The sequence below is a fragment of the Suncus etruscus genome, chromosome 1 (assembly GCF_024139225.1).
Source record: "Suncus etruscus isolate mSunEtr1 chromosome 1, mSunEtr1.pri.cur, whole genome shotgun sequence".
NCBI classification, from domain to species: Eukaryota; Metazoa; Chordata; class Mammalia; order Eulipotyphla; family Soricidae; genus Suncus; species Suncus etruscus.
The window spans coordinates 122,145,846-122,172,599 of NC_064848.1; positions in this window are offsets into that span (position 1 = coordinate 122,145,846).

Consider the following 26,754-nt stretch of genomic DNA (forward strand, 5'->3'; position numbering starts at 1 on the left):
AATTATTCATATATACTTATTTCTATATATTTATCTTAATTTCTTTTTATTTTGCTCATTATGGCTTTAAGCACCTTATAATAATACCACAAAACTAAAGCGAATAATTTCAATATAGTTAGGTAGAGGTATATTCTATGATTTTTAATATGGTAATCAATATGTGAGATATTAAAATTATTCATTTGAAAATTTGAGAGTTTTGAATACATTCCTGGCAAGATTACATTTATACTAATTCAGTGTAGAGCATATTAAAATATGGTATCTGGACACCAGCATTTTTATTCTTATAGGTTATTACTTTTCCATTAGTGAAAAAGGCTGACATGAAGAGTCTCTAATGAAATTAAGTTACATTCTTGTGTAGTGTAAAACATAATTTCAAAACTTTTGCTGTGAAAAACAATTAAAATTATTAAACATATCATGTTTTACTTTTGCTTTGAAATATTTTGTTAACCCTCAAGATTCCAAAGGACAAAGATAATTGCCCTGCATAGAAAGAATTTCTTTTATGATATCCCAAATATAGAAAGAATTTTTATGATATTCCTAATCTGTGTATATTATTTAATATTTAATCATGTTCTCACTAGTAGCAATATTTGTTGGATTCTAAATATTTAATATACTATCCAATAGTGATTCATTATACTTTGAGAATTTATTACACCTACAGAATAAGGTGTAGAGACTTAGAAATTTAGTGCTAAAGATAATTTTGTATTATTGGAGATATTGGCATCTTTTGATTTAGGTAATCATTGATGATGATTTTACTCCTGAATTCCTTTCAAAAATAAACAATTTTGAAATTCATTATTATTAAAATAAAATATTGACATTCTTGAGAAAGACTTTATATAATGTCCTTACATTTCAACTAACTAAAGTCTCCTGTTTTATAGTTTTGGGTGTCTTTGGACCCCAAGAAATAGAGACATTAATTAAGATTCTAATTTCCAAAAAGGATTCTCTTCTCATCACGATGCTAATTTAATGACTTTTTTTTATGACTTTTGTTTTATACCTCAAAGATTCTCAGAATGAGATGAGGCTGAAGATTAGAGAACCTTTTCTGAAAATTTAGAACTGAAACTGTTGCCACTTATCTCTATTCTGTCATAGAAGATCAACATAAGTATCATCAAGTCCTGATTCACACACATATAAGAACTGCAAACAAAAAGAATTCAGTGAAATAAAAAAATATAAGAACTTCTTTAATCGTATACCATATGAGCATAAAATAGCATTTTAATTTTCCCAGCTCTGGTTGTTGTTGCTTAGTCTCTCAAAGCTAAAAAACCTTAGTTCCTAATATTTCCTAATATTTCTGGATTTCAAAGCAAATTAATTTTTAGTTTTTTATCTTTATTTAAAGAAAATGCATCGGGGGCCGGGCGGTGGTGCTAAAGGTAAGGTGCCTGCCTTGCCTGCGCTAACCTTGGACGGACCGCGGGTTCGATCCCCCGGTGTCCCATATGGTCCCCCAAGCCAGGAGCAACTTCTGAGCACATAGCCAGGAGTAACCCCTGAGCGTTACCGGGTGTGGCCCAAAAACAAAAAATAAAAATAAAAAAAAATTTTTTAAAAATTAATTAAAAAAAAAAAAGAAAGAAAATGCATCACATAGTTGGCATGGTTGACCATAATACATTTGTTTACAGATAAGAGCAAAGTTACTAAGAAAAAAAAAGAATAGAAAGAAAAAAGAAAGGGCCCAGAGAGATAGCACTGCTGTGTTTGCCTTGCAAGCAGCCGATCCAGGACCTAAGGTGGTTGGTTCTAATCCCAGTGTCCCATATGGTCCCCCGTGCCTGCCAGGAGCTATTTCTGAGCAGACAGCCAGGAGTAACACCTGAGCACCGCCGGGTGTGGCCCGAAAACAAAAACAAAAAAAAAAAAAAAAAGAAAGAAAAAATAAAAAAAAGAAAGAAAAAAGAAAAAGGATGTGAAGAAACCAATTTTATTTATTTTTTAACTTTGATTTTTTTGAAACAATTGTGATCTACAGAGTCCTTCATAGTTTAAGTTTAATTTCAGATATACAATGAGTCAGAGTTATTCCCAACATCAGTTTCAACCTCCCTCCGCCAGTGGCCCCAGAGTATATCCTATTTCACCACCCCTTGCCCCCTGGCCTGCCAGTATAACAGGCCCCTTTATGTTTGTTAAAGTTAGGTCCCTTGAGTCTATTATGACTTTGGCTTGGATATTTAGTTCTGTCCTTATTTCCTTATTTATTTTCCCATCAATGCATCTGAGACTACTTGGCCCCTTGCCCCAGTCTAAAGAAAAGAAAAAAGAAAAAGAAAGAAAGAAAGAAAAAAGTACAGTGACTGGCAAGCAAATTTGTGAATAGTATTGCAACTCCATTGAAGCCATTAAGACAATGGCAGAAGGTTTAGTAAATTATGGTTGTTAGCTGTCCATTCTGTTATTTCATTTGTGTTTTAACATTAAGTGACCTCAGCTACATACTAACATCTAAATTGATGTTTTACATAGGGATGATAACATCAAACAAATGAAGTTGTCCAGGAATTCAAAACACTATTTACTGATACTGTGGCTTTTGTAGAGTGTATTCTCAGCTTTCAGGCCTCCCAGAGAAGGAAGATGTGGGAAGGGGGTGGAAAGATACCCGTACTCAATGCAAAAAACCCCTGGCGATATCAGCCCAAATACCAGCATACCTAAATTTTGTTCAGATTGGTGTCTTCCAGGAGAATTGTAGAGGAGTGATGAGGCAGGGACATAGACAAAGTAGTGATTATGTGTGGTTGATACAGCATGAATGGCTTCAGCAGACTGGGAGCTTGATATGCTCTCCTCTCCCAAGATAGCCAACTTTTGGCTGCATGAACAATGTACCCATGATTTTTCATGACTTGGTTAATATCTCTTTTGAAAACAGAGTGAGTCTATGGAGTTGCCAAGCAGACATGGCAACTGCATTTTTATACTTTTCTTTTGAACTAACTTCACTCAACCAGGGCCACTCCGTTGGAGTTCTGAGTTCTTTGTGATGGATCCAATGAAGGCATGCATGCTAAACCCGTGCTTCTGGGAAACAATTTTTTTTTTTTTTTGCTGTTTAATCTTCTGTCATACACCACTCTTCCTTCTTGATCATAGTCCAGTGGGAATCAAAATCAGAGCTTGATTATGGGATTTAATAGTCAGAAGATCTCTATGTAGTGAGAGGTCTAGTTCTCCTGAGACAGGGATCTTGCCCATGCTAAGAGTTATGAGTGTAAACAGTTCTCTAAGAGCCATAACTCATTATAGAGTTTTCCTCTCTTCATCTTTACTATCTGGGCTTTATTGTTGAATGTCCTATTCTGTTTATGTTGGAGAACAATGTAGCATAGATATATTTGGAAATTGTTCATCAACTCAAATTTCTCTACGGAATCCATCTTTTACATATTTTGCACTATTAGGCAACTGAATCATATCCTGACTGATTAGGATCTCAAGCATGATGCTGACCTTAGCACATGAATTTATATTTGCATAAAAGCATCTTAGCCCTCTACCTTTTTTGTTCTAGCAGAAAATTATTTATTTGAGGTAATATTGTGTATACCTTTAAAATTATTTTAAAATGAAAATCTTAATACTTAACAGGCTAGGTGATGCAAAATATTAAGCTTTGAGTCAGCAGTTATAAAATTAACTCTGCACAGAAGCTTGTAGTCACCAGAATGTCATAGGATTGTCATAATGTGTAAGTAATTTTCCACTATGGAATAACAGAAAAGGTAAAGCACTGGAATTTTTTAAGTCATTTATAGCAATATAATTTTATTCAGTTAAGGCTATTTAGGGCCAAGTGTGGTAGTAAGATTTTAAAAATGCATCAATATGGACTACAAAAGAAACTAAGAACTTACAAGTCCATGGTGGGTAAAATAATATTAAAAACATGAAATAGGATCACCATAGCTTCATAGACTAAATGGAGCAGACAGTTTTTTGAGAACTGTGTCAGCTAGTGTAAGGGATATATTGAAAGAAGTGATCAAACATATAACTCCACTGAATATATTTATTTACTAAAGAGATTATAATGGTACATTAGTTTGACCAAATAGAAAAAGGAGGGCCTAGAGAGATAGCATGAGGCTGGGAAGATAGCACAGCAGTAGGGCTTTTGCCTTGCACTCAGACAACCAGGTACAGACCCCAAGTCAATCCCTGGAATCCCTTATAGTCCCTGAGCCTGCCAGGGAAGATTTCTGAGTGCAGAGCCAGGAGTAACTCTGAGCACTGCCGGGCGTGACCCAAAAACAAAAACAAAACAAAAACAAAAACAAAAAAAAAGAAAAAAATTGAACTATTAATCGTCCTAATATAAAATCTTAGTCAACATTCATAATAAATTCTTTGCAAGAGAGCATTTTTTGAACAAATTTAGAGTATAAGATATACAATATAAGTTGTATTAAAAATGGTAGTACAGGGGTTGAGGCATTATACCTAACACAATCTCTTGCACCATATTGTCCACTTACCATTACTGCATGCAGCCTTGGAGGCTCCTGGGTACTGAAGGACCTAAGCAGAATTATATTTTTAAATCTCCTATTGAACTGTTGGCCCTTGGCCATTTCAGGAAGAACTCAATATCCCATATCTCCTTAGCATTGTAAGGGAGCTCTTTACCCCACTAAAAGAATGTAATTTGCTTCCCAAAAAGTATGTAAGCTTAAAGTTGAGCTCAAACATTTTTAGTTAGGAATGTATTTATATAGTAATAATAGTGATAATAACAATCATTATTTAATGAGAGACCCTGTCCAACTATGCTGACACTACTGGTCAGATGTTTAGTCCTAGAGTAAGATGCTCTGCTGATGCTCTGGCCCTTTGGTACTCAGGTTCACCAAGATATTCCCAGAATCTGTATTTGAATGACCATAAAGCTCCATAGATTGAAATTAAGTTATTGTGCCTGCAGGGTGTGTACTCTTACCCTATCCCAGTTTTGTTACTTACTCATCAAATTATATTGCCTCTTTTGGCCAAAGGTCTAAGTATTTTTTTATTTACCAATCTTTTATGTAGATTATTGATATTGGGTATGAAATAAATTCTCACTGTGATTTTTATATGAATTTTTCTAATAAAATTACTTTGAGCCTTGTCATGTGACTTTGTGCCATCTGCTTGTCTTCTTGGGATTTGATCATATGATGGTCCCTCTCCAATTTATTAAAAGCTGGGGACTTGCTAACACTGCTTTGGACTTTGGAGGCCACTCTTGATAATACTAATCTAATTGCCTGGAAGTTCTTTCAGGCAGTCTGTCAGTTTCAGTGCTGGAAATCAAACTTAGAGTCTCACACATAGCAAATTTACCTTCTACCCTTTTTAGCTTTCTCCTGTGTTTTTGCTATCTTTTGTTCCTTGCAAGCAGCCAATCCAGGACCAAAGGTGGTTGGTTCGAATCCCGGTGTCCCATATGGTCCCCCGTGCCTGCCAGGAGCTATTTCTGAGCAGACAGCCAGGAGTAATCTCTGAGCACCGCCGGGTGTGGCCCAAAAAAAAAACAAACAAAACAAAAAATACAGTTCATAAAGTGCTATGAGATCTTTACATATTTGGATAGCACCCCTTTGTGAGATTTTTGATGAGAAAAAGTGAAATCCACTCATTAGTAAATTGCCTTTTTTCTCCTGTGAAAATTTATTTTCCTGTGTAAAAGCTCCTGGATTTGATGTATTACTATTTGTAAAATCTTGCTTTTGTTTACCATGCCAACGAAGTTGAGTTTCTGTATAGAATTAGGATTTTGAAGTCTTAGAGTATATCACATGTTTCTTCCATGTGTTTTATGATGTGGGTTCTAATTCCAATGTTTGATTCCAGTTTGAGATAATATTTATATTTTATGATAAATATTGATATAATATTTTTGGTATGCAGTTCTCCAATTTCTCCAGCACCATTTGTTGAAGTAGCATTCCTGATTCAATTGCATAGTTCTGGTTCCCTTTTCATATTGAATAGCCATATGTACCATTTTATTACAGAATATCCATTCCTTAACCAATATATCCGTTTGCTTTTGTACCAATTATACATTTTAATTGCTATTGTTATGTAAGAGAGTTTGAATTCAGGAAGTGTTATATCTCCTTTTCTCAGTGTTGCTTTAGCTACTTGTGTATTTCTGTGTTTGTAAATAACTTTTATATTTGCTTATTTATATATTCTTAAAATGCTGTTGGTATTTTGATAGGAGCTGTAACTTTTCTTGTGTTTTTTTTTTCAGTTCATTTATACAGTGTTATATGGTTCAGTATGTAAATGTCTGTTATTGTCTATTAGGTTTACTTCTGTGTATTTTATTCTTTTTGATACCATTGTAAATTGAATTGTTTTATTTTCTCTTTTTGTTTATTTTTTGTTTTATTTTTTTTGGGGGGGGCCACACCTGGTGATGCTCAGGGGTTACTTCTGGCTATGCTCTCAGAAATTGTTCTTGGCTTGGGGGAACATCTGGGACCCTAGAGTTGAACCGAAGTCCATCCTGGATCAGCCATGTGTAAAGCAAACACACTACTGCTGTGCTATCACTCTGACCCCTGAATTGTTTTCTTAAAGGTTCATTATCTCTAATGTATAGTCTATATATAGAAGTGAACAAATTTACAAATATTGATTTTGTGTCCTATCAATCACTGAGGTCATTATTTTTAATAGTCTGTGGTGGAAACTTTAGGGTTTTCTTGTACATGTCACTTTCAAGTAGTAATAATTCACTTCTTTCACAGTTTCAATTTCTTTCCTTTCTTTTTTGGAACTATTTCTATATTCCAAATTTATGCTAAAAAGTAGTTTTAAGAATGGAATTCCTTGTCTTGTTCTAAAGCTTAAGAAAGAAATTGCAATGTTTTCCATTGAGTATGAAGTGGCTATGGACTTGTCCTATATTGATATTTATTGCCTTGAAGTATATTCTTTCTATAACAATTTATTAAGTCTTTTAAATCATTACTGGATGCTGACTTTCATCGTGTCTTTTCAATATCTATTTTATGGTGATTTAATTTTCATATAGTGTTTGAGGATCCATGTTCTACAGTGTTTAGGGCTTGCAACAGGAATTAGAGGACCATATATAAGCTCCACTGTTTCTATATTATTAACCCAGACCCTTGATGAAGTTTTTTTTTTTTCAACACCACAGTGCCAAGGGTCACTCCTGGTTCTGTACTTAGAAATCACTCCTGGGGGCTCATGGGACCATATGGGATGCAGGGGATCCAACCCGGGAGGGCTGTGTTCAAGGCAAATGTCCTACCATTTGTACTATGCCTCTGGACCATTGATAGTGATTTTTTTATCTCTATATTACATGGTATCATTTGCATATGTCGCCCCAAACTTGAATCACTGTGATGAGTCATAAAAAATGATTCTCTTAACAAATTATGGATTTTATTTATCATGATTCTATTAAAGATTTTTTCTGTTAAGACTTCCTTTTTTAATTTTTAAATAATATCTTTATTTAAGCACCATGATTGCGAACATGTTTTGTAGTAGGGTTTCAGTTCTAAAAAAGAACACCCCCTTCATCAGTGCAACCTTCCCACCACCAATGCCCCCCCCCCCCCCCGCAGACCCTGCCTCCCCCATACCCTGCCTTTCTTCGAGACAGGCATTCTATTTCTCTCATTCACTTCCAGTAGTTATTTCTCTACTGCACTCACCACTCTTGTGTAAGCTTCATATTGTGGGCTGGTCCTTTCAGCCTTCATCTCTATATGATCACCAGAAATATATTTCCTTTTGTGAAAAAACAGAAACTTGAAGATTAGAGTAATGTGTTTGGAAGTGCTGTTGCTCTTCAATATTTTTGAAGTTTGTGTGGGATAGGCATTAGTTATTTCAAAGTATTAAGTTCCTCATAATAAATTCCTCTGGTCCTGGTTTTCTTTGTTTTCTTTAAAAGACTTAAATATTATTTGTATTTTTATACTAGTAGTTGCTATGGTCAAATTATTTCTTCCTGGTTGAGGCTTGGAGCATTTCATGATTTTATGTATATGGCCATTTCTTCTAGATAGTTCAATTTGTTTGTATACAGATGTTCACAGTGGTTCCCTAAAATCCTTGTATAACTGGATTGCTTGTATTTTTTCTATTTCAGTTTTTTTATTAAGAAAATTTATCTTTTAATATCAAAATTAATAAGTGCTTTATATTTTTATTACTTTTTTAAAATAGCTAATAGTTTTTGTCTTTTATGCCATTGTTTTGGTTTATATTTAATTTCCAATTATATTTTTATCCTTTTGCTTTTTTTTTTTGGTTTTGTTCTTTTTTTTTTGTTTGTAGTTTCCTTCAGGTGTATGTTTAGATTACTAATTTGAGATTTTTTCAGGTTCATTTTATTTTTTGTTTTGGGGCCATGCTTCGTATTGCTCAGGAATTATTTCTAGTTCTGTACTCCTAGAGGTGCTCAGGAGACCATATGGGATGTCAGAAATCAAAGCCAGCTCATCCACATGCAAGGCAAGTGTCCTATTGCCTACACTATTGCTCTGGTTTCCTTTCTTGTTTATTGAGGTTGATCTGGATTGCTGGTAACTTCCCTCAGTACTTTATATTCTACATGACATACGAACTTATCATATCCCTTTTTTATTATATGAATTTTTGTTTATTCTTTGGTTTACCATTAATGCAGTGTTATTTAGAAGCATGTTTTGACTAACCACTCTTCCTTGGACTCTTTACTTTTAGTTGTTGATTTCTAGTAACAATCATTATGATCAGAAAAGATGCTTCATGTCTTTTCCTAATAATTCTTCTGTGTCCCAAAAAGAATCTATTTTTAAGAATGTTTCATGTGCACCCAAAAGAGTGATTTAATTTGCTTTATTACCTCTCTAGTCAATTGAATTTAATGCCTTTAGCTCATTGTTAGATATTTATCTGTATGATGTGCACATGGATGTGCTTATTATGCTCTATTTTATTACATTTTTTTTATAAATTTCTCTCTTAAATTCCTGTTTTATATCTCAGAACCATATTTTTGGTTAACCATATATATGATATTTATATCTAAATGGAGTAGGCTCTTATTTTGTTTTGATCTAATTACTAAATAAGTATGCTTCCTGATTTTTAATTTAATTTTTTTTCATACCCAGCAATGCTACAGGTTTACTCCTGATTCTATGCTCAGGGATAACTTCTGGTTAAATCTGGGTCAGCCACATACAAGACAAATGTATCAACTCCTGCACTGTCTCTGTGCTCCTCCACCTTTTTCTAAAATTCAATTAACCACTATTTTCTGATTCATGATTTTCACATTTAATGTTGTTATTAACATATGGAAATTATGTTACTCTACTTTTTCTAATTGTTTTATATCTTCTGTTTTGTTTTTAATTAATTTTATTTCCATTTTCACTTGAATAGTTTCAAACTTTTTAATGAAGGAACAATGATGTACAAAGATGTCCATAATAGTGTTTTAGGCATACAAGTGATCCAACAATCATTCCTACTACAAATGTCAATATTTCTCTATCCATGTCTCTAGATTTTTTTTTACACCCAGCCTGCCTTCTTAATAGGCACATTTTCCATTTTATCATTGTGTTTTTGCTGTAATGTTTAAAGTATTGTGGCTCTGTGGTTTAGATACATTCATATTACATCTTCTACACCACCAATTTGTCCAATTTGTCTAACTCATACCTCTGTTACCACCAGGCCTTCTCTAATTTGCTTCCCCACTCCATCATTCTCTATTCCCAGTATTTTTATTTTTATATTCTAGGGTCAAGAGTTTTCCCACTTTTGATACTTTTAAATGGTCTTGTCATATTGTACTGTATCACAGATAAGTGAGATCATCTGATATTGGTACTTCTTCCAAATTACTTCAGTTAGATGATTATTCCAAGTCTATCCAAGCTGTAGAAAATCACCTGATTTTATAATTTCTTAAAACTATTCTATTGTGTATATAAACCAAACCTTCTTTATCTACATCTGGTTTTGGACATATGGCTTGATTCCATACCATAACTATTGTACTGAGTTGTAATGAATAGTGGACTGCATAAGTCTATTTGAATTAACACTTTGTGTCTTAGGGGGTAAATACTAAGAATTAGAATTGTGGGGTCATATAGTATCTCCATTCTTAATATTTTCCCTCCTGTTTTCCAAAGGAGACAAACTAAGATAACATTTCACCAGCAGTGGATGGGAGTCCCTCATTCCTTATTTTTGTCTGGCATAGTGGGCCACATTTGGTTTTGCTCAAGGTTTACTTCTAGAGCTGAGCTTAGTGATCAGAGTACCATTTGTGGTGTCAGGGTACAAACTCAGGTAAGCCATATTCAGGGCAAGCACACTACAGTTTGGTCCCAAAAGTTCCTTTTCAAGCATATCTCTACAACATAAATTTATCAGTATATTTTACATATTCCATTGATTGAGATGTTGCATTTCATTCGTGTGAAATGATATCTCATTTTAATTTGTTTTCTCCTGATAATAAGCTACAATAAATATTTTGTCATACACATACTAAAAATCTTAAGAGAAATGTCTGTTCATTTCTTCTCCTGGTTTTTGGTAGGATTATTAAATTTTTGGGGTTGGTGAACTTTGTATTTTATATATCTTGAATAGAAATCCTTTGTTAGATGTGTTAAGCACAAATATTTTCTCCCATTTAATATGGAGTCTTTACTTTTTTGCTCCCTTTTTAATATAAACTACTTAAAAAATCTTTGAAATTATAAATAGTAAGGCACCAAGTTTTTACTCACTGCATTCTAATACTCACTGTACTCTCTCTCTCTCTCAGAGAATTTCTATAATTGATCATTCAAAAAGTTGGTTGTGTTGGTTGGAATTATCCTTACTAACAGATTCAACTCATTACTAGAAGTGGGAAAATGAATGAAATTGGGGACTGTGTATGTAGGTCAAAGGATGGAGCTCATGATAGGTTTGCAGAGATTCTGCCATGAATCCCATGGTTCTCAGAAAGTCTGGGCTTGAGTAGCACTGCAGCACCAGATCCCAACACTGAACATTTCAGCTGTTGTGGCAGTAATAACTATTGCACACAGTGACTGCTGGGACTCATGTACTCTTCTTGTAAAGAATTTGTTTTTAATGTATAATGAATGAAAGTAAAGCCTTGATATTCTTTATTTCCCTTTTGTTATACATCTGTCTGATCTGTATTTAGCTGAACTGCATAGCTATGCAATCACAGAATGGAATCATATTTTATGATTTTGACTATTATAATGTATACTTCAGGGAGTTATAGGTAGTTTCTTAACTGACCTTGAAGCCTAGTGGAAAAGTTTTATATGCTCATCTTTTCATTTCAAAACTCTGTTGCTAAAAAATTACTTAACTGCTTTACTAAGAGTTGGCTTGATTTTCTCTACTCCCTGAGATCTGAAGACCTGCCAAGCTTGAATTTTATGGTTTGAGAAAATATATATGTATAAATTCTCTGCATGCTGGCAAAAGGTCAGTGTTCTTACCCAGGCCCATATTTCATAGATAATTAAGCCACTTAATTTAAAAATTATATCTAAATGTAAGTTGAAGTCACAAAATTCCATAAAGATGACATAAGCCAATTTAAAAAGAGAAAAACATGTATAAAAGTCAACATTTAGTTAATTAGTAATAGCTTTAGCAATTCTCATCTAATTTATATACTGTGTAATAACTTTGGTAACTATGGTAAGTATTGTGATACTTTAGAGGTGATCATTTGAGAAAGAAAAATATTTCAAGGGTTGGGTGATTATTTTGCAGAGGAGGAGGACAAAGATTTGATTCTAGGTTCTGTACATCTTCCACCCTAGTAGACTTTAGTGACCCCAGAATTGCTGGGGAGAGATCCTCCACCCCTTAAAGTAAAATGAAGTATCTTAAATTCAAAATAAAATATAAATGGTATCTTAATAGCTCATTCATTTTAATTTTTACTGCTTAGCAATGCACAGTTTACTTTTACCCTTAAATGGGTGATTATTTTATTCTTAAAATGATTTTTCTATAAAGGTTAATTAAAAAATTTAAATTTAAAGGTAACATGTAACCTTTACAATATGTTGTAATTCAAACTCTCAGAGAAAGAAGTCTGTTTTCTATTTTGAAAGCTAATAAAACAGAGTGAGCTACTTGTTTGTACATAAATGGCTTAGTGATTATATAAGGGCTTCAGTATTTTAAAATTATTTTTAATATATTTCTTATTTAAACACCATGGTTACAAGGTTGTTCATGAATGAAGTACAGTCAGGAGCAAATAACCTTGCCGTTTTTAGCATGTTCATGGTTATATGCTGTACCTATCAACAGCATAGTTGAAAGAATATAGGTAAACTTTGATTTATTTGCTTAGTGGGTGATTAGAAATTTAGATTTGAACATTTTGAGGGGTCACATCTGGCAATGCTCAGGGGTTACTCTCCCTATCGTGATTCCTCAAGAATCACTCCTGATGGTGGTTTAGCAAGGCAAGTATGTATCTACTGTGCAATCTCTTTGGCCCTTGAAATGTAGATTTATTGCTATCTTTTCTAAAAACAATATTATTTTAGTACTGAGTGATTTCCAAACTTGTTAATTGTAAGATTTCATCCATAATGAATTCTAAACTCATCTTTCACCAGAGTGTACCTCTCCATACCATTGTCCCAGTGCCCTGCCTACATTCATATCCTTTTTAGCCCCCAAGTTTCCTACTGAAGAACAATTCTATTTCTGCTGCCCTTGGGTATTTGTTATTCCCCTATTACATTTTTTTATATGCTTGCATGTAACAGAGGGAACTTCATCCATGTTTTTCTTCAGGCTCTTTTATGGTTTCACAATTCCCATGTTTCCTTGTTCTTCCTAGTATTTCCCCCAACTGGGCAAGAATACCTGGGTCTGATGTCCTGACTATATTTGGCTACTTTCATGAGTTGTCATAGTAACTAGATTGTCATGATGCCCGTGGGCATGACTTTGATTTGTTATGATGATTGCATAATAAGTTAGATTTCCTCAAGAGTCACCGAAATTACCTACATATTTCTACCCTCCACCACTGCCTTTGTAACAGAGGGAGAAACCTTGCAGGTTGTCAGAAGCTTTACTGGTCTTTTTACTACCATAAATTAGGACTGGTGGTTAATTTAGATCCTTGCTTGCAGAGTCTGTATTAATATCGATTACCTTCTGCACTTATCTTCATCCTATCTCATACTATTGAGATCTTACAGGTTTCATTTGCTATCTACCAACCTAACAATAGCCGTAGGGTGGAATCTTAGGATGCTATATGTGTGGGTGTACAAGGTTGTTGTTTGCCTTAAATAAATAACTTTTTGGGACTGAGGAGGTTTAAAATATGTAAGGCTGGATAAACAAAACATGAAGCAACTTCCTACAGATGTTGCAACAATGGAAGATGATAGGGATGGCTTTGAATTCTCAATGTCATCATTTATTTAAAAAAACACTATATCTTACTGTCTTTTAAAATATAAAGTAAGAAGAAAATGGAAAATTATTACATCATCTATATTTTGATATATAAATTATCTTGTATTTTTAGAAATAACCTTAAATGACTGATACAGTTAACTATCTAAGGATCATAAATTGATTTTATAATTTAATTATAATTTATGTAATCTGAATGTTAAAAAAGCACAAAAAATTAAGCAGTAAAATATTTAGTAATATATCATTGTGTGAGGTTTACTCTCAATAAACAAGACAAACCAAAAAGATCTAATAATACAGGGCCGGAGAGATAGCATGGAGGTAAGGCATTTGCCTTTCATGCAGGAGGTCATCGGTTCGAATCCTGGCGCCCCATATGGTCCCCTGTGCCTGCCAGGAGCAATTTCTGAGCCTGGAGCCAGGAATAACCCCTGAGCACTGCCAGGTGTGACCCAAAAACCAAAAAAAAAAAAAAAAAAAGATCTAATAATACTAACATTATTCAAGTAGTTGTAAACTTTATGACTAAATTTGATTTTTTAGTCAAACTGTACTACTCTATTAGTATTTCTAAGGAAAAATAAATCTATATACTTCTATATATTGTTCTATAATGTCAAATCAAATTCTCAAAATATTCCTGGTTAGATTTTTCAGTATTTTTAGAGACCACACTCACTTTTTGTTGGTTTGTTGGTTATTTCCTGAAGTTACTGGTAGGTACAGTAATGTTAAAAACAATATAAGTACAATCTATAACAGTATACATTCTCATTAGAAATGGTAAGTAATGATTTGCAATTATTCTCCACTCATGAGCTCCTGGCAGACATAGGTGATTAGTTGTAATGTGTTATCCAATTGTGCTTAAATATTAAAACATTTTATATGCACTTTAGTAAAAACATATTTGGTGCCGTGATGTGAATCACAATAGCATTTCCAATCCTGGTCAGATATCAGACATTCATAAGGCCAGGAGAGAAAGTGCAATTGAGGTTTATATAAATGCTTTGCCTCTGCCTGGAAATCAAGTCTGAGAGAGAGAATGCACTGCAAAAATATAACCAAACTGGGGGCCAGAGAGATAGCACAGCGGTAAGGCGTTTGCCTTGCACGGAGACAGATGGTGGTTCGAATCCCCGCCTCCCCCGAGCCTGCCAGAAGCGATTTCTGAGCACAGAGCCAGGAGAAAACCTGAGCGCTGTCGGGTGTGACCAAAAAAAAAAAAAGATAATATATATATATATATATATATATATATATATATAAAACCAAACTACCACTATAATATGAACAATATGACATTATGAGTAGTCCCAATGAAGAAGTCTTTATGTGGGGCAAGATACTTGCATGAAACTAACTTACAGAGGACTTTGTCTCACTTTTAGATCTGCCAAGATGTTAGGGTAGGGAAAAAGGATCCCAGCCCCATTTATCAAATGATTGCGTTGACATTTGAGGCCCACTATTGAAAAAAAAATAAAAGAAATTCCTTATGGCAATTAAGTTTAATGCTTAAATTATATTTTAACCAAAAATATAATGTTTTAACTATCACTTACTAATTTTTTTTTTTTGTTGGGTCACACCCGGCAGTGCTCAGGGGTTACTCTCGGCTGTCTGCTCAGAAATAGCTCCTGGCAGGCACGGGGGACCATATGTGACACCGGGATTTGAACCAACCACCTTTGGTCCTGGATCGGCTGCTTGCAAGGCAAACGCCGCTGTGCTATCTCTCTGGGCCCTCACTTACGACTTCAATGATACTTGCTACTTCAATGATAGAAATGGAAGTTTAGAACCAAAACTATCTGTGACTTAGATATTTTATGCCCCATATTTTATGTCCTTTCTGGTAAAATTGCAATTTTATGTATGCTAACCAGATGCTAGCTAGTAGACTCTGGGTACTCAATCAGTGTTATCATATGAGAAATGTCATTACTATATTTATGTTTAGTGTATTTTGGCTTCATGCTTTCTTCTTCATGAATGTTAGCACGTTTAATAGAACTGACCAGGACAGTTGCATTATCTATAATCATTAGCTTCTCTCTGATTCACTGCTTATAATTGACATTACTACATCTAGTTAAATTAAATTTGAAAAAAATGTCATGATTGAAAATAGTCAGTTAAGTGAACCAGCCAGAATGAACAGTGATTAGCAATGAAAAAAGATAATGACATGCATTGTGATAATTACTGCAACGCTTTCCTATCAAATGATCCTTTAAATCTTTTTCTTTTTAAAAAAATAATTGGCAGCCTCCTACTATATTTTTAGAATGAGTATTTTTAAAATAAGTTCAGTGAAACTAGTTGTGACATTAATTTTTATTGATCTTGACAATGAATGGAGACAAATCGACAAAAAATTGTATTTTGAAAGGATTTATTCCCTCCCCACCCATCACACACATACATTCTAATCACAGTTTCCACTCATTCTGTAGTCACTAAACATCACCTGACAGTCTGGACATTGGCTCCTAGCAAAATTTTCCACAATTGATCCATCGCACTTTAAAATGAAATATAAATAGAGCATTACAGCCTATTCAATAGACTTTATTATGTAGTATAAAACTTTTAATATGAATTATTTTCATTGTCACAGCAATGTTATGATTGGGGCAAAATAATATTCTTATTAGATCATCTATGAAAATTTAACCTGTTTTTATTATTGATTATAATGTTACGGCACAAAGAGCTCATCTAAAAGTTAAATCTTGGGGGCCAGAGTGATAGCACAGTGGTAAGGCATTTGCCTTGCACACTACCCAACCTGGGCTGGACTAGGGTTTGATTACTGGCATCCCATATGGTTCCCCAAGCCTGCCAGGATCAATTTCTGAGCACAGAGCCAGGAATAACACCTGAGCATTGCTGGGTGTAACCCCAAAACAAAACAAAATAAAAATTGAATCTTAATGTTAGACCCTGAAATGTTCCAGACATTTTCATCTTTTTTGGGGGGATGGGGCACACCCGGTGATTCTCAGAAATTACTCCTGGCTATGTGCTCAGAAATCGCTCCTGGCTTGGGGGACCATATGGAATCCAATCATGGTCAGTCCTAGGTTAGTGCAGGCAAGGCAGAAGCCTTACTGCTTGTGCCACCACTCCAGCCTTCATTTTTATCTTTAATTTGATTTTCTTTAATATAAGAGTAAGCAATTGCAAGATTGTATAGTTATTCCTGACATTTTAAATTGGCATTACTGATTATGTCCCATAAGACTGAAGCAATCTACTAAAAATGAATAAATAACATTTGAAAGCTGGTTAAAAAAATGACAGGTTTCTCTCAGTATTTCTAGAATTATTGAATGTGAGACTGGATTAGGATCATTGAGCAACAAGTATTTAAGTAAAGTAATAGTAATGGGTTGAATTTAAAAAGGTAAAATGAGAATCACTTTGAATTATGCAGGTCAAAATGTTTTATAAAGAATCATTTGTGGCTGATGTTATGATATTCAAATGCACATGCTCATCAGAGATCAATTGAGAAAATTCCCAGTAATTGACTGGCAATTCTGTCAGGATTGTGAGTAATTGTTTTAAGATTGGAAGCAAAAGAAGACTCCATTGAGTTCAAACGAATGCAATAAAACTGTGTGTCCTGAACTTATACTCCCAAACTGTGTTGTTTGGCCAGGATAATAGTTTTAGTGGCAATGCACCTTGCTTAATTGCTATTTAATCCCAGAATGTCAATTCCAAAAAATACCTTAGAAATCAACTATATATTTAGTTGCAAGAGAGATGTGCTCTTCTCCTTTAGTAAAAAGCCTAGTATAATTCTAGGAAATAGTACACGCTACAAAAAAATAAGATGCCAAATTTCAAGAACATTTATATGTTTAAAATACTGAGAAAATCCATATAAATATATTAGCTCTTGAAAAATATTATCTAGTACCTGCCACTAGCTCTTGTCATGATTTGTGCAATTTTAGAGCTATTACTTTGAGAAATACATTTGCTTCTTTTCATAGAACACCTTTATTCCTCTTACCAATGGCAATGAAATGATCTCTTCTTCATTTACTTGTATCTAATTTCTAACATGTTCTAGTTCTTTTCTGAAAAAACTTCCCTTCTCTTTGTTAACTAAACTATAAGTACTTCAGAATTAATGTGCCTGTTCTTGAGACTATGCTCACTTTTGTTCTATACAAATGCAAACATTATCATTCCAATTTAAAAATATGTATGTATATACAATATTTACTCTCTCTGAAATGAATGAAAGCTTCTTTGAAAGGCTATCCTTTAAGTTTCTTTTGTAAAAGCATGTAGCATGTACTGTGTTCATGAGATTCTATTAAGCTCAATCCAAAGAGACTATCATCTATTGAAATGTTTTTTTTTCCCCACAATGGCCAGGGATTTTTTTTCTTTGAATTAAAGGAAACTGACTTATTATTAAAGGAAGAATTGGGAAAGACCATCGGAAAGTCTCTAAAATCTTGATCTCACTTACAGGCTTTATTTGATACGTGGAAGTGGGGGAGTTGGCTCACACTTGGGGTACTCAAGGCTTTCTCCTGGATCTATTTAGGAATCACTGCTGTTAGGGCTTTAGGGACTATTTGGGATGCTGGGATTGAATTATTTTGGCCACTTGCAAGCTAAGGGTCCTACCTGCTGTACAATTATTTTTGCACCTTAATGACTAAGTTTTGAAAACACAGCGAGAGGAGGCATGTTCTGTCATGTCAAGTCTATAATCATTACAATTTTATTTCTGATTATAGCATCAGTCACATATATCTATTTTTGCTTTATGAATCAGATACTAGCACCCTGATGACTTAAGTTTTTCCAAAATCCTGGACCTATTACTGTTTGGCATGCAATCTGAGCAACTATGGAACCCACTTCTGAGTCCAGCCAGTAGGTCAGATTTCTGTAGAGATAAGGCTTTTGTGGTATATCCCTGAAGTGAGGAATGTTCCTTGACTCGGACAGAGAAGATAGATAGGATTCAACCTGCCAGAGACATTACTGCTAAATTTGCTGGGGTTCAGAGTCTAGTCAAAAAACTAATTTCTATATAGCCACGTGGGTTTTTCTTTGCACAGTGAAGAAGCTCAAGGAAGTCCTGGAGATTAATGTGCTCCCAGGTCCTGTCCTTTCTCTTGCTTGATCTATAATTGAGATTCCTATGAATATATGCTTTACTGTGGTTGTGGCTAACCCCCTGACCTCCCAATTCTTTATTATTATTAGTTATTATTATTATTATGGTCTTTTGCCCACCCATCTCTAAAAATGTAGGTGATTGAATTGTTCAGATATCTCCTTATAATAAGTTGATTTGCATTGCATGAGATACATAGTTTTAAGATTTCCCTTTATGCATTAGATTCAACAAAATGTTATGAAGATACTCAATAGTCTATAAGTGATCAGTTATAAAATACAAAAATAATAAAAATAATAAACTTAAGGAGAAATTGATCTTTTAAGTTATTACTACCAGTATAGGAAATATATTAGAAAGAGTATTTGAGATATAAGAACTTTTCCCCTGTGTGATGCCAATGTATTTAGTTTAGGCAAAGAAAAATTTGTTTAAACTAATCTTGATGTATTATAATAGGGAAGAGCAGACAAAAATCATGGCTTATTTCAGTTCTTGTGAATTATACAAAGAATGATTTGTCATTTCTTTTTAACAAGGACTAGAAGCAAAGTACATTTGCACAGAATATCAAATTTCCAGATGGAGAAAAAAAATACGTGATTGGGTTTTGTAAGATATTTTTTTCTCCATTTTAATGGAGACTGTGAACATAAACCATCTGGTTCATAGGTCATGATTGTGTTTACCTGACTAATGACAAAAGAAAAGCTTGCTTTGGGTAATCATATGAATAGAAAAACACTTGTAGTGCTGTGGATATGCCCCAAGTAGCATTTTTAAGGTGATTCTAACATATATTTTAATGGGTATTTAAAAAAAAAAGATTTCTCTGCCTCTATGGCAACTCTTTGTGGCACTATAATGACATTCTGCAAAACATGATTAATGAGTTTCTCATTTTATTCCCTTTGTGTAGCAGGAAAATAGTCCTATACATTTTAATTATAAAAATGTTTTAAAGGTTTAAATGGGTCCTTAATATAAACATGTAGAATAATTTTTCTATAGTCAGTTTTCAATTTTGAATTGTTATCATAGAGGAATGAGCTAAAATAATTAAATGATTTAGATAAACCAAATATCACCTGCCATGATGCCAATGCCATAAGGAGGGCATTTATTCCAAAATATCTATCATACTAGTTAGATATACACCATACTTTGAAAGGAATTAGGAGAGATCGAACTTCAAACACTTGAACAGTTGTTTTTTTAGAGATCTTTTAAAGAAAATTAGAACAATAAAGTATGGTGAAGAGTACAAGTTAATATGTGATACCTTTCTGGGTAAGTTAGTGTTAAGATTATCAGAGATGAATCGCTTCTCGGCCTTTTGGCTAAGATCAAGTGAAGATTATCAGAGATGGTCAGAACTCCCTTGGGTTATATGCAATGATAATCACTTATAAACTATATGGCATTAGTATATAATATTCTTGACACATAATTAGTAGTTAATAAATGTTTTGAAAATAAAAGAAGAATGTAATACACTCTTAGGAAATAGGGTTAATGTTCCTTAGGTTTTAGTTTTTAATTAATTGTCATAAATACAAGTAACTTTTACTGAAGGCTGAGAATGAGCTTGTTTCATTTGTTCAAAAATATCAAGAACCTAAAACTATGTAACTTAGGACTAGTCATTTAATTTTTGATTTCTAAATCTCTATTTGAAAGAGCAAAATTATATTAGATACCAGAAGAGGACAAAGAATATGTAAATTGTTAAAAGGGAGGTTTTTAATATTTAAATCAAAATTGCTAGAGCAAGATTTTTAGTTTGTCTACTATGTCTAAGCATCTTACTTATTTTAATGACTTACCAAAATATAGTGCAATATACTTTTTTTTAGTATTGAGTGACTCAATTTTTTTTTTTGCTCAAAGACTTTTTTTGATTTAGCAAGAACAACAGCAATAAATTGTATTCAAAAGCTCTTTTGTTCCCTTTGCAACACTTTTTACTAAGGGTAGTGTCTATATAAGAATCTTGCTTTTTATCTGGGCCAATTTTTTGTGGCTTCCCAAATAATCCATATCTATGTTTACATTCCTGGAAACAAAAGCTTATTCAAATTCTAGAGCCTAATACTCGAAGCTTATACTTTTAGAAAACAACTGTAGCACTAATTTGAATGTTTTACTTTATTGAAATCTTTAGAAATAACACAATCCCAGATCATATGTAAAAACATTCCATTAAAATTGCTAATACATTTTGCTTCAGATTTTCAGAATTATTTTATTGTTTTCTTTTATTCTCCTTTTTTAATTTAATTTTATTTATTAATATATTTATATTAATATATTTATTAAGTACCATGGTTACAAATATGTTTGTAGTTGGGTTTCATAAAAAATATACCCCCCTTTACCAGTGCAACCTTCTCACCACAATCTCCCTCTTCCCTCACCCCTTACCTGTCTTCGAGACAGGCACTCTATTTCTTTCACTTACTACCATTATCATGATAGTTGTTGGCATCGTTATTTCTCTAACTGCACTCACCAATCTTTGTGGTAAACTTCATGGCTGGTTCTTCAAAATCTCATTTCTATTGGCTCTGGGTATTACAACCATAATATCTTTGATTTTTTCTTAATCCCACAGATCAGTGAGACTATTCTGTATCTGTCTCTCCCCTCTGACTCATTTTACTCAGCATAATAGTTTCCATGTCCATCCATGTATAGGAAAAATTTATGACTTTATTTTTTCTGACAGCTGCATAATATTCCATTGTGTATATGTACCACAGTTTCTTTAGTCATTGAGTGACTCACAATTTTAAGATAACAATATGTATTCAATTATTCTGCCCATAGTTGTTTGTAAATGAACACCTGAAAGACCACTTTTTTCTATATTGTGTCTTTTGTTTCTCACAGATTTCTAAATCCTTTCATTTACTGAAGGTTCAGAAATGATCCATTGCAAAAGGGAAATGTTTCTTGATATTCTCTGAGACTACCTAATCAAAATACCTTCCCTAAAAATGAATAAAATTAATATAATTAAGTAATTGATATTGTAGTATAAAGTTCATATTTTGTTGAACTTGCTCAATATTGCCCCAATATTTGCAATATGTATTGTAACTGTACAGTCCTAGGACTTAGAACCTTTTATACTGTGATCCAGTATAGAACCTTCCCCTCTCTACTGAAACTCTATATAATACGTGTTTTCTGGTTTTGGTACTTATGTCATGAATCCATATAAAACTGAGTTTCATCTTTGCTATTCTAGTGAAAAAATATGTTTCAGTTTTTATTTCACTGGACAATGTAATTTGGAAATTGACAACTTTGAAAAGAGATGGTTTAAATAAGAATAGTTTTTTTGAACAAAAAATTCAGAATAGTTTTATTTATTTATTTTTATTATTTATTTATTTATTTATGATAACTGATACTTTTCTAGGAATATAGTCAATAATAATTGATGAATGTAAGTAAATGTCAAGCTTATATTGAATACACAGGCTTTTGTCTGTTAAATTTGTCACAGATGAGATAATAGTTCAGAATGTAAGTTTTACTGGATTATCCAGATGACCACCAAAATCTTCCAATTCTTAAAATCGAAATAAAGGGTGATAGACATTTCTCAAGCTCTATTTTCCTCTCACAAATTAGTTTGTCTCTGGATCACATTGAAAACTCACATATACTTTCCTTTTCTTTTCCATGACATGCTCCAAAAAGTCTCCTCTTCTTTCATTAAATTACAAACATACATTCAAAAAATCTAATTAGAACAAGGTTTTAGGTATAGAAACTAAATTTTAGTAATTTGAAGAAATGAATAATTTTAAAGCATAAGGTGAGGAACTTATAACTGGATACAAGATATTTTTGTCCTTTAAGTGTTCTTTTCTTTCAGTTTTTCCCTAAATTTCTTTGATCTTCTGATCTCACTGATTTTTTTTTTCTTTTTGGGCCACACCTGGTGATGCTCATGGGTTGTTCCTGGCTATGGGCTCAGAAATTCCTCCTGGCTTGGGGGACCATATGGGACACTGGGGGATCGAACCATGGTCTGGCCTAGATTAACAAGTGCAAGGCAGACTCCCTACTGCTTGCTCCACCACTCCAGAACCGCTCTCACTGATTCTTAATAGAGTAACTCATACTCTTTATCCCTATCTACAAGCTTAATTTTTGTATTTCTCTTTGCATACTAAAATTTGGTGAGACTATTAAACAATGGCTCTTTGATCTGAATCTTCTTTTTCTTATTCACTTCTACAGAAAGAAGAAAAAATATAGAGACTTGTTTTCTCATTGATATGAATTACAGAGTAGCAATCTGTTAATGGATTAAGATAACATTAATAAACATATTTCTATGTATTAAATAATATTAGTTGAAATTCTCGCAGTGTTGTTAATGTTAGATTTTCCAGTAAGAAAAAGGGAACCTTTTGGAAATTAAATCAAATTATTTTGCACTTTTAAAATATGATAGTTTTTTCTATGTTCCTTAAACAGAGTAAAAATTATACAAGAATGATTTTGTTCCAAACTCTGGGAAATTGATAAAAGAAATAGAACATAGGTATAAAAAAATAGAGACTCAAGTTAGGGCTATTTGACAGAAATGTAGAGATAACTTCATTGTTCATTTTCCTCCAATCATATGTAAGAAAGAGTATCTTGAATAGCTCCTCTATCCTGTCTTGTAAAGCTGCAGACAGTCAGCTAGATTCTGCTCACAAATACATTGCCTTGGGGTCCATGGTTACCATGGCAGCAATGAGCTGGGACCTTTCTTTGGGTTTATAAAAAAATCTGTTGCTGAAAGTTGATAATTTTTGAGCATTTCATGAGCTTCTCCCCAAAAGGGATTAATATGGTAGAAAGAGACAATACACCAAATATTTGAGTCTCTGCTCAAATATTCACATATCAAGTGATGCTCCTTGGTTATTGTACCAAACTTCACATAAATAAGAATGTAACTCGAAATAGTTGCTTACTATAAATAGACACTTACCTATATAATGATTGATTGTGACCTAGGAAAGTTCTTGTCTACATAAATTTAGAATAAATGGCATTTGACTCAATGTAAACAGTCTGAAATTATACAAGAGTTTAAAACTGTTGGAATATTTCTTTTTTAAAAGCATTGCTTTGGTGTCATTTAAGAATAATTCAAGCCAGGGGTTGGAGAGATAGTGAAGCAGGAAAGACATTTAGCATGCATGTAGCCAACTCTGGTTTGCCTTTTAGCACCTCACATACGGTTTTCTGAGGTCTGGCAAGAGTGATCTCTTGGCACAGAGTAGTGAGTAAGCTGTGATGAAAACTGTAGCCCTCCCTGAAAAAAAAATAACTCAGGTCCAAAATTTTATCCACTCAAAATTAGTGGAAGCAAAAATATTGGGGTCACAATCTCAGATTCGGGAGCCATAAAGCCTGCACTCAAATATAAATCGTCATGTCGTATCTGGATAACTGGGAAAATTTGCATGCTAAGTTACTTTTCTTCTTATTTATGTTTAGGTTTTGGCCTTGGGTTCACTGCTCAAAGTGCTCAGGGGTCTATATGTGGTTCTGGTATCTAATCAACCTACCACTCTAATTGGGGTGGGGGTCCACCCAGCAGCGCTCAGAGGTTACTCCTTGCTTTGTGCACAGAAATCACTCCTGGCAGGCTCGGAGGACCATCGAACCTGGGTCTGTCCTGGTCTTTCAGCATGCAAGGCAAACGCTCTACCACTGTGCTATAGCTCTGACCCCACTCTCTAATCTTTAAAACTAAAACGTGTTGTTATGAAGCTGTTGTTCTGGCAAACAGAAGCTTAAAAAATATTTTCTATAATCCATTTACTTAGTGTTAAATCTGCCAAAAGAGTTGCAGAAATGAGTAATAAAAACATGACAATTCTTTTTTTTTTAAACTTTATTGATTGATTGGTTGTTTTTGGGGCCATACCCAGTGGCTCTCGGGGCCACTGCAGAAGTCATCCTGGCTTCTGCATTCAGAAATCGCCCCTGGCAGACTGGGGGACTTTATGGGATGCCGGGAATTGAACCGGGTCCCTCCTGGGTCGGCCGCATGCAAGGCAAAAACGCCCTACCGCTGTGCTATCTCTCTGGCCCCACATGATAATTCTTGAACATTTTAAAATTCTCATGTTCCTTAAAAATGAGTATCAATATAGAATTTTAAATGACCATAAATTAATTAAGCAATTTTAAAACTTTTGTTTGTTTGTTTTGGGGCCACACCCGTTTGACGCTCAGGGGTTACTCCTGGCTATGCGCTCAGAAATCGCCCCTGGCTTGGCAATTTTAAAACTTTTGATTATTTTTGGTTTTAATAGTATATATAATATTTATTATAGCGAGTGTAATAGTATAGCAAACATTAAATACATAGACAATAAATTCATATAGCAACAAGTAAAATTCAGCTTGAGATTATTTTTCTGATATATATCTATATAAACATATTTACGATGAATTACTACTTACAGTTTTTAATTTTTAGTATTTTAGTATTTAGAAAAATACTAATTTAAGAAATAAGAGAACCCCCCCCCAAAAAAAAAGAAAAAGAAAAAGAGAAAAAGAGAAAGAAAGCTTTTTTGATGGGAAGGTGTTTGGGACACACCCATGAATCTTAGAGCATACCCTTGGTGCTCTCTCTATTCAGGGGTCATTCTTGATAGAGCTCAGGGGACCATATGTGGTGCTAGGAATTCAACCAATGTTGGCTGCATTTCAAGAAAGAATTTTAAACCCAGTCCTATATCTCCAGCCTGAAATGAGAAGTTTTAAGGGCAATCAATAACAAGGAAAATGTTTTTAAAATCATCATGAGAGTAAAGTTTTGATTTTAAAGCTATTTTTCCATTTGCTTTAAAGTTTGGTTCAATTAATACAGGACAGAAGGTATTTTAAAGTAAAATATTCTAAGTGACTTGATCTGATGAGATAAAGTAGCTTCAATGGTCTCAATAAAATTACTTATTTTTTTCATTTTTATTGTGACCGAAGTGCACTACAAATCTTTCATTGCATCATTTATGGTACATAGTGACAATGAATGAGGGGCATTCCCACCACCAGTGCTGTCCTCCCTTTACCCCTGTTCCCAGAATGAATCCAATATCTCCCTCCGTTACCCCCAGAATGCTAGTGCAACTGGTCTCCACTTTACTGTTTGTTGTAGATTGAGCATCCATTCCACCGTCATTGGAGATAAAAAGAATAAGAAAAAAGGGAGAAAAAAATGGTAACAACTACCAAAAAAAAAAAAAAAAAAAGAAAGAGGGAAAAAAATGGAAGAAAAAAGAAAAAAAATGGACCCAGCAAATAAAAATAAAAATAAATCACCAAATAATAACCACAAGAGTGAAAAAGAAAGAGAATAGTGGAAGGAAAAAGAGAAGGAAAATAAAGTAAAAAACTAACAAATCAAAACAAAACAAGAAAAAGTAGGGGTGCTGGAGTGGCAGGGTTTGGTTTTCCCACCACTTTTTTTTTTTTTTTTTTTTTTTTTGCATAGGCACAGTAAGCATTGGGGAAGAAAGGGAATTCCCGTGGTCTAAGAGATTCAGGGTTTCTCCATCCTTGAAGCATACCATCATGGGATCAACCCCTGGGTTACCTCATCCCAAAGGCTTTTTTTTGTGATGCCAGGAAACTTTCCTTTCACTTGTGTGTGAGAAAACCAAGCCACTGTAGCTAGCGATCTTGATATTTGCGCGGGTTATAGGTCAGGGTCTAGGATAGAGTCTTTACGGTTCTAGAGATTCCTATCCATCATTGTTGTGTTCAGTCTTCTTATTTTGTAAGATTAAACTTGTGACAACTTAAGAATGTCAATTTATTGGAATTTTTATTTAAAATAATGCATACTAATCATAATTAAAATTAGTAAGTACAAATAAATAAGGCAACTAAACATTGTGGGTATATATACATATATAATATGTCTTAGGACAGGAATTTTTTTTTATATCAGCTTTATTGAGAGGACAAGACTGAAGCCCAAAGCCTCAGCATCTGTTCCAGCCAAAAAGCCCCCAGGACAGGAAATTTTATCAAGA